We start from the raw sequence: 15,958 nt of genomic DNA on the forward strand, positions 1-15,958 counted from the left end.
ACAGGGCTTCAATATTGTGAGTACGGATGTATTGCAAAAAGAAACTGTATATATAAAAAATAATAAAAAATATTAAGATTATGTCTGTTAAGTAGTATAAGGTAATATAAATGAAGAAGAAGGAAGGAAAACATTCTGCATTGACCATGGATTTCGGACTGTATTCATAAAGGAATATTTTTAACTCTTGGAAGGAAAGAAGAAATAAACAACAGATTACCTTCTTCTACAAGTAATGGAGAATGAAAATGCTCGTCAATGGTGACAAAATAATTAAAAACTCCGAATTTTCTAAACTTTCGAATCAGAACATTAATGGCAAATTTAGGAGCAATTTTAAAATACGTCAACATCCTTTGTTTTCTTGCAGCCATCTGAACACACTTGAATAAATTTTCGAAACGAAAATATGATTAAAATTATGATATACTCAAATTTAATTTTCATTTCATAGATGCAACTTTTTAATTTCTTAGATTATCTAAAAATACTCAATAAATAAAATTTTGTAAAAATAGTATAATTCATAATTATAGTTTCACTTTTATTTAAATGTATACGTATAATTTAATTTTTTGCTTTCTAGAATGTGCCTTACTTTATTCATGTAAGATAATCTGAAATTCTGCTGAGCAAGACTGCTTGAATTTGACCAAGGAGGTTAGAATAGAAGGAGGGAGGGTTCGCGGTTTCCTCCACTATCGGGGAATGAAACTCGCTGAACAAGCGGCGTCCATGTTTGTGACTTCAAAACATTGCATTACGGCAGTGACATGTACGTGTTTCTAACCTGTTCCGTGCATTTATTTTCCAGTAAAAATATGTTAAATTTATAATGAAATCCCTCGCTATTGTTGAATTTTTGTTTTAAAGTAATAAAGATGATATCCATAATTTACTATGTACAGCAAATTATTAAGAAATAGTTCGAAATCTAAATGCATGCGCATAACATTAAAGCCTTTAAAAAATGATGTTTCTGAATATTTCACGGATTTGCTTAGGTTAGAAAATAAATCTTAATAAAATAAAACAGATTTATGTGAATTCATTGATTTCAGTTTATGCACATTTCATATTTATTAATCTAAAAAAAAAACTGCCTTTAATTAAGTTGAATTACAGAAATACACCTATATAAGTTTTTGGATACATCTTTCCACATGTTCAATGGTGTAAATATTTTACTTAATTTTATCACTATACTGCCCAGAAATTTGTAAGTTTATGCAAAAAATTTTTAACAACAGAACAGTTTATGTTAACATAAAAAAATGAATAATAATTAATATATAAAGAAAAGCATTGCTTTATTTAACACCTTTACAATTAATAAAAATAGTAACAATTGATTTCTTACTTTTCATGAAAGTTATAAAACGAATTAACTAAAACGTTCAAATTATACAATTTAAATCCTACGATATAGCATTGTATCTTAAGGAACGAAGATACCAGCTATAAACAGAAACATTAAAATGTATTTAATATATTTTGATTATAGTTATATTAAATAACCTATTTTAAGTCCTTTTTTTTTCACATCTGGAAAGAAAACCACATGACATTGTGATATTTTTTGACATATTTGCCATATTACATAAAAAAAGAAAATTAATACTTACGTGTGAAAAATAATGCCCGGAATTTTTTTCGAGAATCTATTTGTGCATCCATATGCAATACAAGCTGACATGCTTCAAAAAGAAAAGAAAAAAATGTTGCAATGACAGACTTCCTTGCACAAGTCAATGTGATAACAGGAAGATGGCCGCCAAGCTTCACCGTTTGAGTTGAACCTTCCCTCCTTCTATTCTAACCTCCTTGAATTTGACATCCTGCTCTGAGAAATTTGCATTTCGTAATATCCGTAACCGCTATCGCAGTCTCATGTAGTCGGGGGTGTTTACATTAAGAAATCGTAATTTTCAAGGTAAGATATTATAATATAGTTTAACTTTATTTTAGCTGTATTCGAAATTTTTTACAAAAGCACTATGTGCGCGCTCTTTTTTTTTTAATGGATTGTACTAAATTTTTTTTACCACAGACGTGTTTGTGCAACATAATCATATTTATAGGTGTTTATTGCATTATAAATTTTTGCATTTTATTGATCTGTAAAACTTAATTCATACACGACATTTTTTTTAAACCTTTCATTATAAGTTCGATTAATAATTTATGTGGAAAAGGATATATATATTTTTTTTACTGTCCGTGTTTTTTCCTTCCAACATTTTTATGGGAGATCCAAAAATCTATGCTCTGTGCAGTACATAAATTAATGATAATTCCCGGGCCCAGTTTCATGAAAAGGTAGCTTAAGAGAGCTAGATATTTATTTTATGTTTAAGTGAATTAAAAAGTACATGGTAAAGTTTTATGTATTAGGTTGAAGAATCCCATGAAAAGTTTCTTTTTGATAATTTAATATCGTAGTATATTTATGCAGTTATATTTGCTGCGAATGTTAATAAGCTGAAGTATTGCAGTTTTTTATTATAATTTTTTTTAAATTATGATCTTTCTAAAAAAGCATTTCTAAATGCTTTTGGGTAAACTGATTAACTTTTCATCAGTAAGTAGCAAAGTAGAATGTGATTCTACACAGTATATCAGGGAGTTGTTTTAAATATTTATATGCTTTATAAGGATACAGAACAATAGTTATATTTATTAATGAAGAAAAATTTGCTAATGGAAATTATATGTATAGTAATATCTTTAAAAGTAATAGCTTTTGACATTAAACTGTAATGATGGATTTATCAGAATTTATTTGCATGTCTTGTGCTGTTGTTAATATTAATCACTTCTGAACTTTACATTCATAACAGAATAATGTATTAACCCTTTCCGGCACGCTACCTTTTAAAGTCGGAGTTTTGATTAAAAAAAAGTAGGCAATCTAATTAGGCCTAGAGGAGTACACAAGTAAAATTTTGTGAAGATAGCACTTATCGTTTTAATTCTGTGGGTGTGTCCAAAGCGGCACACTGATTGAATAAAGCTTCGAAAAGAGTGCTGAAGCAAGCATTTTTGTCAATGAACTGATTGATGAAATGCAGAGAAACAAAGAATACAGACTCTCAGTTGTCCTAGATTATCCGTGAGCCCGGTCTGGGCACACCTAGGGTTCGCCATTTGATTTTAGGCAAGATTTCAAGGTAAAAATTTAAAACTAATATTGAATAAGGAGATTAGCATACAGCCAACAAAATAACATAGAAATTTGTTTTCAAACAATTTCTTTTATATCCTAAAAATATCTGGAAGATTTCTTTGAAAAATGAGGGTCTTAAAAATCTAAACATGGCTAAAATATATGGACTGGTTTGTGTTGAGCTGCCATCTATTATAAATAAAGAAGGTTTGGAGTAACCTATAAATCCTTTTTCATTCAATTTTTCTGTGTGTACAGAAGGAAATTTTTAGGTGTGTCAAGACTGGATACACAGTGCCGCAAAGGGTTAAAGCATATTGGGAAACCTATGCACACTTTATTACTAGGTTACACTGTCATGCTTCTAAAGTCCATCTGGTTAAATTCGTAATAACTGGGAAAACTCTGTCCCAGTGTGTGAAAATAACCTTTGTGTTTTGAATGAAGAACATATGAAAGAGGAAGTAAGGCATTAGTATTGAAGAGTAGGAGACGGCTTAGTATGCTGAAATATATTTCGAGACGAGATTGGGGGGGGGGCTGATGCTTTAAGAGCTACCTATTTGGCTATTATCCATCCCAACTTAAAATACGGCCTTCCTATGTACTGCTGTATTTCTATAACTAACCTTCAGAAATTAGAGAGAGTGCAGCTTAATGCCTCTTGTGTTATAACTGGCTTACGTAACAGCTGTTCAAATGATATTGTGTTGTTTGAAGTGGACCTTCAGCCTCTGAGTCTCAGAAGGCCTAGTGAAGCCTAGTGAAGAATTGCAACAAAATTTTCAGCTATGATTTCAAAAATAGTACAGTCAAAAGTGATTAATTTGGACACCCATAATCCGGACCTCAAAGCTAAAATCTATCTGCGCATGCGCATAGGCGTTTACACGTGCGCGCAAGACCTTTACGACTGCGCATATGCGTCTGCACAAGCTCAGAATATGTTTTCATGTGCGCATTTAATGTATAACGGATGGTATAAGCTAAAATGATCTAATTATCTATTTCGGTTAATGTTGATGATTGCGTTGTTCCTTAATCTTCGAATTGGATCCGGCTTATTATTTTTTGCAGACTGTAAGAGCAATTTTATAAAAGTAAGCTTGAACTTTCGATTATGTCAGATAGAATTTCTGATGCTGGAGCTCCCAAAGGATCTAGAAAACGAAAGTGTGTTTCGATGTCCATCAAACAAAAAGTGGAATTGCTACAAAAAATGGATAAAGGCATATCCTTTGTTTATCTAACCGTTCCGAAATCTGTTTATCAATTTCACGCTGCTCTGTGCGGGGGGGGGGGTACGTCGCGGTGCGCAATGAACTGGAAGTTGATCAGTCAGCACTATCATTATCTTCAGGGCAGATGTTTTTATTTTATTCGGCTTATAATTCCTTACTAAATGTAGTATTTCATCTCGATGTACTCCGTCTTTGATATGATTTAAATCAAATTCCTCGTCATTATAAATATCACGAATACAAATCAAATAGTTTTCTGGTTGGAATTTTCTAATTTCGGCTATGCATAATGTATGCTTTACGCATGCGCGTGTTGAACAAAATGTTTAATAAAGTAAACAAATAAATATTAAGCTTCTTTTTTTGTAAATTTTGATATCCTTTAGATCATAATTGCTCATTATTTTATAAATTACGGTTTCATATTTTTAATTTTATAATTTCTGCATGCCATCTTACCAGATTTAAACTGATGATCTATAATCCGGAAAAATCGATAATCCGGAATCGCCGAAGTTCAGACGAGTCCGGATTAAAGACTTTTGACTGTGCTTCGAATTTATTGCGGCATTGGCATAATAATGAAAGACTTAAGGAACACAGTCCATTTAGTCAGATTGAGAATAAAAAGGTTAATCTTTGGATTATGGTAACTCAGCGATTTTTTGGCGAAACTTTGGCGACCAACACTGCTACAGCAACTAGTTTGCAATTGCAATTGCTAGTTTTTGTTTGGACTCCATTTTGTTTTCACAAAGTAAAGGCATGGTTTTTTTTTTTTTTTTTTTTTTTTTTTCTCTCAACATTTTTTCCCAGCAATCTGCTAGCCGAATTACGCTTATGCTAGAACTTTTATGGAACAAAAGTGCTTAATCATGATGAAGATTAAATGCGAAATTGGGAGAAAGTGCAGAATCGCAAACTACTTGCCATGTTTTTAAGAATTGCACATACACGGTAACCATGTACACGTCGACCTATTTTCACTTAAAAAAAATCCCAGAATTGCACAAAAATGGCATTGTGCACACTCTTGACTTTATCCATGTACACTGCTAAAGTCCTAGCTAGTAACCTTTGTCGCCTTACAAAAATGTCGCCAAACTACCTGTTACCATATTCGAAAGATTTGCCAATAAAAATTTACTTGACCCTATGGTAGAACAATCCTTCTTTAAACAATGCATTGACCCTTCAGTGGGTCTTCTAAGGTTCAGTTTCTATTACTGAACTACCGTGTAGGGTCACAAACAAACAATGACACGCTGATTTGTCCTCGATAATGTGCACTTGAAATTATAAATAACATTCCAAATGGCACTATGCTTATGTATGCTGATGGTAGCAAAAATGAGGATTCCTATGCTGGTAGTGGAGTACTTATAAGAGATCCCAATAGAATTGTCAAAATAAAGGAAAGAATTCCTGATTTTAGCTCGGTTTTTAAAAGTGAACTTGTTGCTATTGATGAGGGACTGAGCTATATAATGTCTTTTTTAGACCTCATTTATAAGTCATTTGGATTATGGCTGATAGTTGTAGTGCCATTCAACATTTGTCAAAATGGTGTAATATTAATGACAAAGTTTGAACATCAATTCTCACTAAATTAAAACAAGTCTTGTCCTCTTGAGATGTGCACATTCAATGGAAATGAAGAGTCAGATGTCCTGGTGAAGAAGGGTGCCGACGAGGCTCTGGCTACTCCTAATTGTCTGACTTGCCTTGAACCATGTTTTTCCAGGAAACATACTGATAAAATGACTTGGCTTGTTTCTCCAGCACATTCTTGGTGATGGTACATTCTCTTCTGCTTTCTTACTGGCCATCTTAGAAGTCTTGCCGTACAGGATGGTAAAAAAATCCACCCGATTTGTCGGAAATGTAACAATGAGCAGGCTTCTCCGGCACATATTCTTAGGTATCCGAGTTTGCCATACGAGGACCTATTAAAGTTTCCTATGACTTTTTGAAGGCGAATAAACTCATGAATCTCATCTAGCAGAAGTTGGATTCGAGGATTAGCAACAACACAAGTAAAACTAAATTGCCAGATTTGATGGAGTGAAATTTTGACTAAATTATCAGAGCACCCGTTTGATAAAATTATAATGTGAAAATTTAAGAGTGAAATAGGTTACTAAGAGAAGAAATGCTATGTATAAATAGGTAAAAGTTTACATTAGGGTGCAGCATGTTTTTTTCGGTGACTCTTTTATGACACCAGGACCAGTGTCGGAAGGGCACAAGTTCAAGATGGCAGGTGCACAAAACCAAAATAATAAGTCAAAGAAGTGCACAAACTCGGGTGTCCATGTACACATGGATCTATTTTCACTTAAAAAAACATCAGATAATTGCACAAATTAGGCATTGTACACTGCCTTAACTTTGTCCATGTACACATTGATCTGTTTTTACTTAAAAAAAATTAGGAAATTAAAACTATCATGGTAACCAGAAATGGGGTTTCATCACCAAAATTGAACAACATTTGTCACCAATCGAAAGGGGCACCCAGTTCTACACTAGAGCTCATAAATATGTTAATAATAATTATTTAATAACAGAAAAAAACATTTTAAGTATTTATATGCAATTTATAAAATATAGATATACAAAAATGCGTATAAATATATGTGATTGACCTTTAACCATATTCACCGTTTTTATAGTGTCATTAAATGTCGTCTTAACCTTTTAACTGTCAAGTTATTTTTGTGATTTGGGTGCATAAATTGTCAATTTTTTTTTATTTCAAAAATGAAATGTTTGCCTCGCAGTCAAAAAAATAAACAAAAAAATGCTGCGCACTTTGAATTTTAACCTCTATCCTTTGAAACCTTCAGTAAAATGCTGCCATCTGTTAAACTGAAGTTGAAATAAACTTTTCACGATATATATTCGGGTATAACAATACGATGCACTCAAAAAAAAAAAAAAAAAAAAAAAAATTAGCCCGAGTAGTACTCGGGCGTGACATTTTGGAATACTAGTGCTGTGCCCAAGATTATTTCGGGCATGACAGTTAAAAGGTTAATTTTAGAAGCAAACTAATTCGGTAAAGTGCAGAATCGCCCTCGTATTTGTTTGGCGCTTTTTTACAAGAGTAAAAAGAATTGTTTTTTGGTCAATTTTCTTTGACTTTTTAAGTGAAAATAGGTCAATGTGTATATGGATAAAGTCAACTGAGTGCGCATTGCCATTTTTGTGCAATTCTGGGATATTTTTTTAAGTGAAAAAAGGTTGATGTGTACATGGATAGCGAGTATATGCAATTCTTAAAAATGCACTTAGCAGTGGGCAATTCTGCACTTTTTCCAACTATTTGACATAAGAGCTTATAAGTATGAGTAAGACAGTATGTTTTAATTTGATTTTATTTGGTTATGGAAGGCCATCTGTCTAAGGCAAGATGCATCCATGAAAGACTTTGTAATGGAAACTAGCTTACATTCACATTATACATGAGGATATGGCCACACAACCAGGTCATTTGCAAGGATTTGGACCCTAATTGAACAACCAGTGTTCAGCAACTTTACTGCTCAATCACTGGTGAAACACGTATCGGATGAGAAGCATTGGTTATAGTATATTCCCTGTAGGCCTGCTTGTTAGAGTTATATGCAAAAAAGGTAAGTTCTGCCCTGATTTTTAAGGAAGGGCATGAATATGTTATTTCATAAAAATTAACATGCCAGATTTAAATAAACATGTTAGTTTTTATTGTATAACACATGCACACATAAATAAATCAGAGCAATGTTCTAATTTGAATATTATAACATACTTTGTTTTTTTATCTAATCATATAATTGTAATTAAGTTTCTGTTTAAAAGAAAATATTTGTTGATTTCATCACTAATGAGAATAGAGAATGTGCTAGAATCAGTAACAGAGCATGGGAGGAAGTTAGATTACATAGTCCTTTAGCTCAATTTTACTTCCCCTTGTCACCTATGGAAGAGTGCCTTTTCCACAGTTCTTGCCCCATCTTCCTAATCTCAGCCCCACATACCAAATGGGGAGGGAGAGACAATATGAATATTTTTCTATTTTTTCTATATATTATTTTCTCTATTTTCACATCACTAGAAATTTTTTTATCATTTTAATACTTTCATGAAAATAAAAATTTAAAAAAATTAACCTCAATATATGATAATAGCTGATGTTGTTTGAGTCTAGTTAAATAGATAAGCCCATTGGTATTGATGGTTAAATTTGAAAGCTCTTCAATAAAATATTGGAACTGTATGCAAACCTGCATTTTTAGCTGAATAATTAATGTGGTTTCAAATCCTGATTAACTGATTGGTTGCGTATATTTTTTTGTGTTTTTCCTCATGTTTAATTTAAGTGTGGGCCAATTTTCCTTAGAAAGTCTTCCACAAAAGCATTCTTTTTTTAGTATGCTCATGTGGCCTTGTATGTTTTGGCAGGAAAATAGTTTGCCAGGAATTGTCAAAATATTAGGAAAGATTACATATCATTATCAAGAGATAATTATGAAGTTATTTAATGAGATTAAATATTTCTTAAAGTATTTTTGAGAAGTATGAAAATTTAGCTCGAAACGTGAACTTGAACTAAACAAAGATGTTTGAAGACCAGCTAAGTCAGACACTTAAGAATCATTTAATCAGAAAAGTAATTTTTCCAAAAGAATAATTTTTCTCTGTTAAAGTGAAAGATTTTGATTTTTTCATTGAAATGAAAGAATTTAATCTTGGAAATAAAACAGATATGTAAAACTGAACTCAGTATCTTTTAATTTTCCTCTTCTAACTGGGGAAATACACTCACGTTTGTGAAAATTGCAACACCAGGAAGGAATCCTCATAATTGAATGCAATTTAATACACAGTTGAGTGGTAGTGGTACAAATAAATGATTAAATGTTCAAAGCAAACAAACAAGAACAAGAGATCAGAATCAGTATTTTGTGTGGCCACCACGCGCCGCAATAAGTGCTGCTACACGACGTGGCATGGAGTCAAACAAAGTTTGAATGTCTGACTGAGGAAGAGCATTCCATATCGTTTGTACGCATACCCAAAGTTCGTCTGCAGATGCAACAGGACGAGGATCACGAGCAAGACGCCGACCAACGACATCCCACACATGTTCAATTGGCGACATATCCGGGGAACACGCAGGTCAAGGAAGAAGCTGTACCTGCTGCGCTGCAAAGAAGGATTTAACAATCCAAGCAGTATGAGGGCGGGCATTGTCCTGTTGAAATACAGCGCCTGGCAAGCTTTGAAGGAAGGGAACAGCTTCGGGCTGTAGAACTTTACGGATATACCGGTTGCTGTTCAGATTGCCCACAATTCGTAGCAATTGAGATCGTCTATGATATGCTATGGCGCCCCAGACCATAACTCCGGGTGTTCGTCCACTGTGGCGTTCGATAATGCACTCCGGAAGGTGGCGTTCACCGTCATAGCGTCTGACACGAATGCGGCCATCATGGTACCACAAATTAAAGCGGGATTCGTCAGAAAACACGACATGCTGCCAATCAGCACGCCAGTCTCTATGCTGATTGGCCCATTGTAGCCGCAGGCGGTGATGGTCGTGCGTTAGGGGGATCCTGTATAAAGGAGTCCGTGCGCGCAGTCCACACTGCAGCAGACGTCTACGAATTGATGAAGCACACAATGAAACACCTGTAGCTATTGACCACAGTGCTGCCAATTGTCTAGAGGAAGCTGTACGGTCCGTCCGCGCCATGCGGACCAGGTGTCTATCATCGCGAGCTGACGTCACATTTCGGGGTCCACTCCCGGATTTCCGAGTTGTCCGACACTTGTCCGTCCACTGCTTCCAAACGCGCATCACTGTGCTGCTGTTACGCTGCACACGAGAGGCTACTGCACGATACGACAATCCAGCTTCACGAAGGCCGATGATTCTCCCTCGTTCAAACTCTGTAAGTTGTTCAAATCTCGCTCTCTTTCATCGACGAGGCATAAGTACAGATTGAGTTAACGTTTACCACTAGCAGATAACCACCGATAACCATACACGCCTCGCTACAGCCGTCTATTTATTCGGATCCATCAGCCGTTCAGAGGGCGCTGCTCAGCATACGCATGCGCTACGGATTTGCAATTCTAATCATTTGCATATCATGCGCTACTTTGCATTTCCTGAAAATTTCAGCTCACTCGCGTAAGTCCTTCATGGTGTTGCAATTTTCACAAACGTGAGTGTATTAATTCCCTCAGATTTAATTATTTTAAAAGAAGCTTGTAGCTTCTGACTTAATTATCCAAATGATAAAAATGCTATACAGAAATTTTATCAGAAATATATAGTTTAAAAAACCATCTTTTAATAGTTCTGGGTACAAAAATAATTGCATTTTAGCTTTTACAGAGATAATTCAGAAATACAGTTTATTTCAATCATATCTGAACTAGGAAGTTTTGTTAAAAATCCTTTTGCGAGTTGCTGTTCTTAGTTGTAATAAAAAAATTTAGCTAGCTAACTTGAAATAATAAAAAAAATATGTAAGATCTTATGTAAGAAAAAATATGTAAGATTTATGTAAGTAACAAAAATTTTCAAACATAACATAGCTATTTCCACTACAAGACAAGAACTGAGCTTTCAAGTAATTAAGCTAATATGGAATTTTTATTGTAATTGCGATACTAAGTATACTGTTTTGGTGTTTTTTGTCATTTATAAAGTTTTTATAATGCTTCGTCTTAAAACCTATAAATCAGCGTGTAATTTTGATGAATATTTAAAGCTATAATTGAAAATTTTGTATTAGTAGAAGAATTATGATTTAAAATAGCTTTACCTTTGATATATAGTTGTGTACAAGCATTGTTAATTTGATACAGAAGGGTGCTCATTTACCTCTTTGTCTCAGATGAAAAAATACCTAGGCATGGCTCTGCTAAAAATACTGCCTAAATTGCTGAATTTATATTACTGCTTAAGTGGAAAGTTTTCATCATTATAAAATAATGTGTAACTTGTTAATGCGTAACTTAAACAAGCATCATATAATTCTAATTTATTTTGTAAAGTTGTAAAAGTGTTTTAAATAGATAGGTAAGTTATTAGATAATTTAAAATTTCAGAATATTATGCATGTTTATTGAGTTCACTAATAATCTTATAAATATGTAATAATACAATAATAAAATACTGCTTTTCATGCTGTATTGAAGAATATTTTACGCCAAGAAACAAGAAAAATTTATGTACAGAACATCTAAACCTTCTGAAAAATGCAGATGTATGTTCTTTGGATCTAGGGGTGGTGGGGGGGAAGCTGATACTACTGAGAGGGAAGACAGTTTTATTGGGAAGATTAGAAGTAATTTGGGAGAAGGGATATCAGAAAGGAGAGAGGAGCATAGCTATGGGGCATTTAAATGGAATTGTGTAGTTTGAAAGTAAAGGAAGAAGAGTCCAACACTTTCTGAGAACTCCGTAGTGATATAATTTTAGCTGTCAAACTTAATGTGACAGAGATAAAAAATTTCCAGTAAATCATAGCCTTAATACCAAAGGAAATGCAGAATATCTTAATTCTTAAGCAATGCTGACTTTTGACTGACTGGTAACTCTGCTGATTGCTGTTAATAAACTAAAACTAAACTTTATCAGTTTCAATATATCTTTTATAGTTCATGAGAATGCTGTTGTTCTGGCAAATAAATGACTGCTGTCATGACCTCTACAGTGATGAAAGCACACTTTACTTGATAATCATTTGTAGGCCAGCTTTCCAAGTACCTAAGCACATAAAATAATTTTACATTTAAATGCTGCATCATATAAATAATGTTATATTTAAGTGTAAAATTTTGGTACTTGTACATTATCCCGTCGATCATGAAAGTTGGCTATCATCGAATCATTATTCATCGAATCGTATATCATTGACCTGCTATTAAAGTTGGCAGAAATTGCACCAGTCGTTCTTGCAGAATTCTTAAAGGCACTTCTTTATTCAATAAACAATTTATTTTAAAAATTGCAATAAAATATAGCAATAATAGTTTATTTTTATAATAATATTCATAAAAATGACACAGGCCTTATCACGAATCAGTAGGAGTTGTAATAAACGAAAGCTCAGATGTTCTAAATGTGTTGTTACATAATATTCATAGCTGCCACAAAATTACACTGTTTGGAGACAGTTGTATGGTCGACAGGATGATATGTAAGTACCAAAATTTTTGACATTCTGTTAATGTGCATGTTATAAAAATGTTGAATCATTGACCAGCTATTTACTGCAAAGAATGTAAGATTCAACCATCTTTTATTTCCTTTTTGTACTTTGCTGCTAAAAAATAGATGTGTTCTGTGCTATAGGCTCAGCAACTGTTGGAAAATGATACCTGTTTTTCCTACATTTGCTTTAATAAATTAATTTTGGCAAACTGTAACAAGGGGGTAATTTTTTTAGAGCTGTGTGTTATACTTTCTGATAATATTTCAGTTTTCTTACTTGTAACATCTATAAAATTAATTGAAGATAGTAAATATTTAGTAACATCAGTAGAACATTATTTAAAAATTCGCTCATGAACCAGTACTTTTTGTATATGTTAATACAGTGATTTAAGCATACATATATACGCAAACTAATGTGCACCTTAATTTTCAACCATTAACTCTTTGAAATCCAGACCCTTCGCTAACCTGTATCCTCAAAATACCAGACTGCCCGAAATAGTTTTCCAGTTTCACAGCAATCACCCTCCCCATCTATTAATGCAGAAAATAGTTGTGAAGATTTCCAATGACATCCTTTGTACTTTCTAACAAAGATTCAATTAGCCTTTGACCCCGTTCTTTATAAAACTATTCAGAAGGTCAGACCAACAAGCCTTTCCGGCTTTGTTATGATCACAATTGAGATTTTGTTAATTTCCTTTATTTTTATAGGAAGGAATAAATTGTTTAAAAATAAATATAATCCTTAAATTTTTAAACTGCTTTTTATTGCTGTTTAAAGCTTAAAAACACACTGTACCACAAAAGAATCAACAACGAAATGTCATGATCAACCAAAAGATAAGAAACCTCTTAGGACAAGCTGTCTGCAGTAAACTGATACAATGCATTTGGGGGAACTGCATCTGCTACTGCATACCTTAGGGGGAGGAAAGAAAACAAGATTTCAATCTCGGCCGTTTTCGGGCAGTTCTGGTTGTTTCAATGTAGGGCCATGTCGGGCGGATTGGATGTGAAGGAGTTAAATTCCCCCCAAATTTTTCTGAAATTTAAATAAATGCAATACTTTTCAAATTTGCTAATGTAATTTACTTACACTTTTTGTAATACCTTTCATTTTGCAGTTTAATTGTGATTATTTGAGATAATATGTACCGATGTTACTTCAATATAGTTGAAAACTTAGATTGGGTGTGAGTTCTTGCATTTCCCATAAAAATGTTTGATTATAAAGCTCCTGCTGTTCTGTTATTGAATAGGTGAAAGCATGTAAACCATATTTTTAAGAAATCTTTTGTGGATATTCTGTGTGCTGTGTATACATAGACCTATTTATTTCATTTGAATAAAACAATCTTCAGAACAGCTATTCCATTTTGAAAGTAGAAATGTATGATTTTTTAAGCTTTAGCTTCTCTTTCTGAACTCTTAATTTGATAAGTGGACAGTTTATGTTTGATTGCTAAGAAGTTCAGGTTCTTCCTTATTATTAAGGACCCTGTTTGTAAATGGCTCCAATATTATTCATAAATCTCCAATGCAGATCATTTCAAATGGTTGGCAATTCTAACGATGATAATTTTTAGTTCCTTGTAAAGAAAAGAGATCTGAGTAAATTATGTATTCTTTTACTTTCTTTTTTCATATAAATATTAATAATTCAAGATCATCCCTGATTATCTTGTCATGAGCTGTAACTATTGCATGCATTAATGTATTTTCTTTCTTTTTTAAAGTGTTTATAATGTTTCATTTACCAAGAAATGAGGAAGATGCTCTTTCTTTCTTTCAAGAAAGTTGCATTTGGCCTCACATTTGAATCTTCAAAAAATGACCACATATCAATTAAAATATTTAGAGGAGCAGTATGAAAAGTTACAAGGGAAGGAGAAGTATACATTTTGACAACTTTCACTGGTTTTGAATGCTATGTGCAATGACTTAGACATTTATTTGTAGTTAGCCAGAGGAATTGATGTCAGTTAAATGGTGTAAGAAGCAGCTCAGCCTTTCCAAAAATAAAACCATCGATTGGAACAGTTTAACAAGAAACTTGTATTCTTGACATTTAATCCAATATCCAGCGAATGAGTGACCTTAAAAAATTTGCACATAAATTAAAATCTGTTCATGTGTGTGTGTGTGCCGGGGGGGGGAATATAGCCAGTAGAGTTCTTCCACAATGCTAGATATTTAGCAGGTTATGCCGAGAAACATGAATTCTCTCTGTCTCACTCAGATTCCAAATAGAGAGGCAACTATTCTTGTGGCAAAAATCATCAAACCGTGTACAAAAGGAATTGATTATTTATTCAGACTGCTGGGAAACATATAAAACAGAGGAAGTGGATAAAACAGGTTAGAGGCATTTTATTGTGTATCATAAAATTCATTTTGTTGATGCAACAACAGCTGCTCAAGCACAAAATGTTGAAAACTATGGTGCTCAACTAATTGGCAGTCAGCTAATCAATGAGGCATAGTTCATAGTGTGCTAAACTGAGCAAAAAGGGGTAACTTATTTCATGTTTCAAATAATTGATAGGTTGAAATGCAATATCTAAATTTGTTTTATTGTAATACAGTGGAATACAGTTTTTTTCTGAGCTTAGCAGCTGTTTCTGATAAATTGTTGTATATCAGTTAGCATATACTATTCTATGATCATTCAAAACAGTATCTCCAACAGTATTGAATTTACTTAAAAATGTAAGAGAAAAATTTTTTAATACTTAGTGTTCAAACAACTTTCAAAATAGATGGACATTCCAAAACCCTAATATGGTAGGTTCCCCCCTTTTCAAGTTTATAGGAAAATCCACATTTTATTGTCTGCTGCAATGTTAAAGACAGCTTTAATAATGAGTATTGAAGTTTTTGAGATTGTACCATTTGATATGAGTATAAATTTGAGCTTGAGTTAAATTGTGTGGAACCCATTACACATATACCATTTTAATTTTTATCCTTTTATATGCTCATGTAAAGTTAAATGCATTTGGGGCATTAAATGTTCAAATGTTTCCCAGCTTCTTCATATATCATATGATGATTTCAAGTGATCATTTATTGTGCAACATCAGCATTTTCTGAGTCAAAATTCATCACTCAGATTTCTATATCCATGATAAAATTCCTTAAACCAATTATATATTAGTCTTTCAGGGATGCTACTGTGAGATCTAGTATGTTTTGCTATCAAAATGGTAACTAGATCTACTTATGAACACAAAAGGAAAAATCTGTAAAAGACCCTTTTATTTATCACAAACTGTTTAATTGAAGGCACGGACTTACATGCTTACACAAAACACTGACCACTTGCAGTGA

At 33.1% G+C, this 15,958-nt stretch overlaps 1 protein-coding gene across 3 annotated transcripts in view; it reads left to right on the forward strand.

Annotated features, from left to right (window-relative positions):
• The first annotated feature begins 1,810 nt into the window (after positions 1–1,810).
• Vps35 (Vacuolar protein sorting 35) overlaps positions 1,811–15,958 on the forward strand; it is a 199,331-nt gene continuing 185,183 nt past the window's right edge. Inside the window, exon 1 of one of the 3 annotated variants that reach the window (XM_085822305.1) lies at positions 1,811–1,933. The gene's annotated coding sequence lies outside the window, so the exon portion shown is untranslated. The remainder of the gene's footprint in view (positions 1,934–15,958) is intronic. The other 2 variants (XM_085822303.1, XM_085822304.1) reach the window with 2 other exon arrangements.

Source organism: Stegodyphus dumicola, chromosome 8 (assembly GCF_044657685.1).
Source record: "Stegodyphus dumicola isolate Sdum_Otavi_A_Nest chromosome 8, ASM4465768v1".
In the NCBI taxonomy this organism is placed as follows: domain Eukaryota; kingdom Metazoa; phylum Arthropoda; class Arachnida; order Araneae; family Eresidae; genus Stegodyphus; species Stegodyphus dumicola.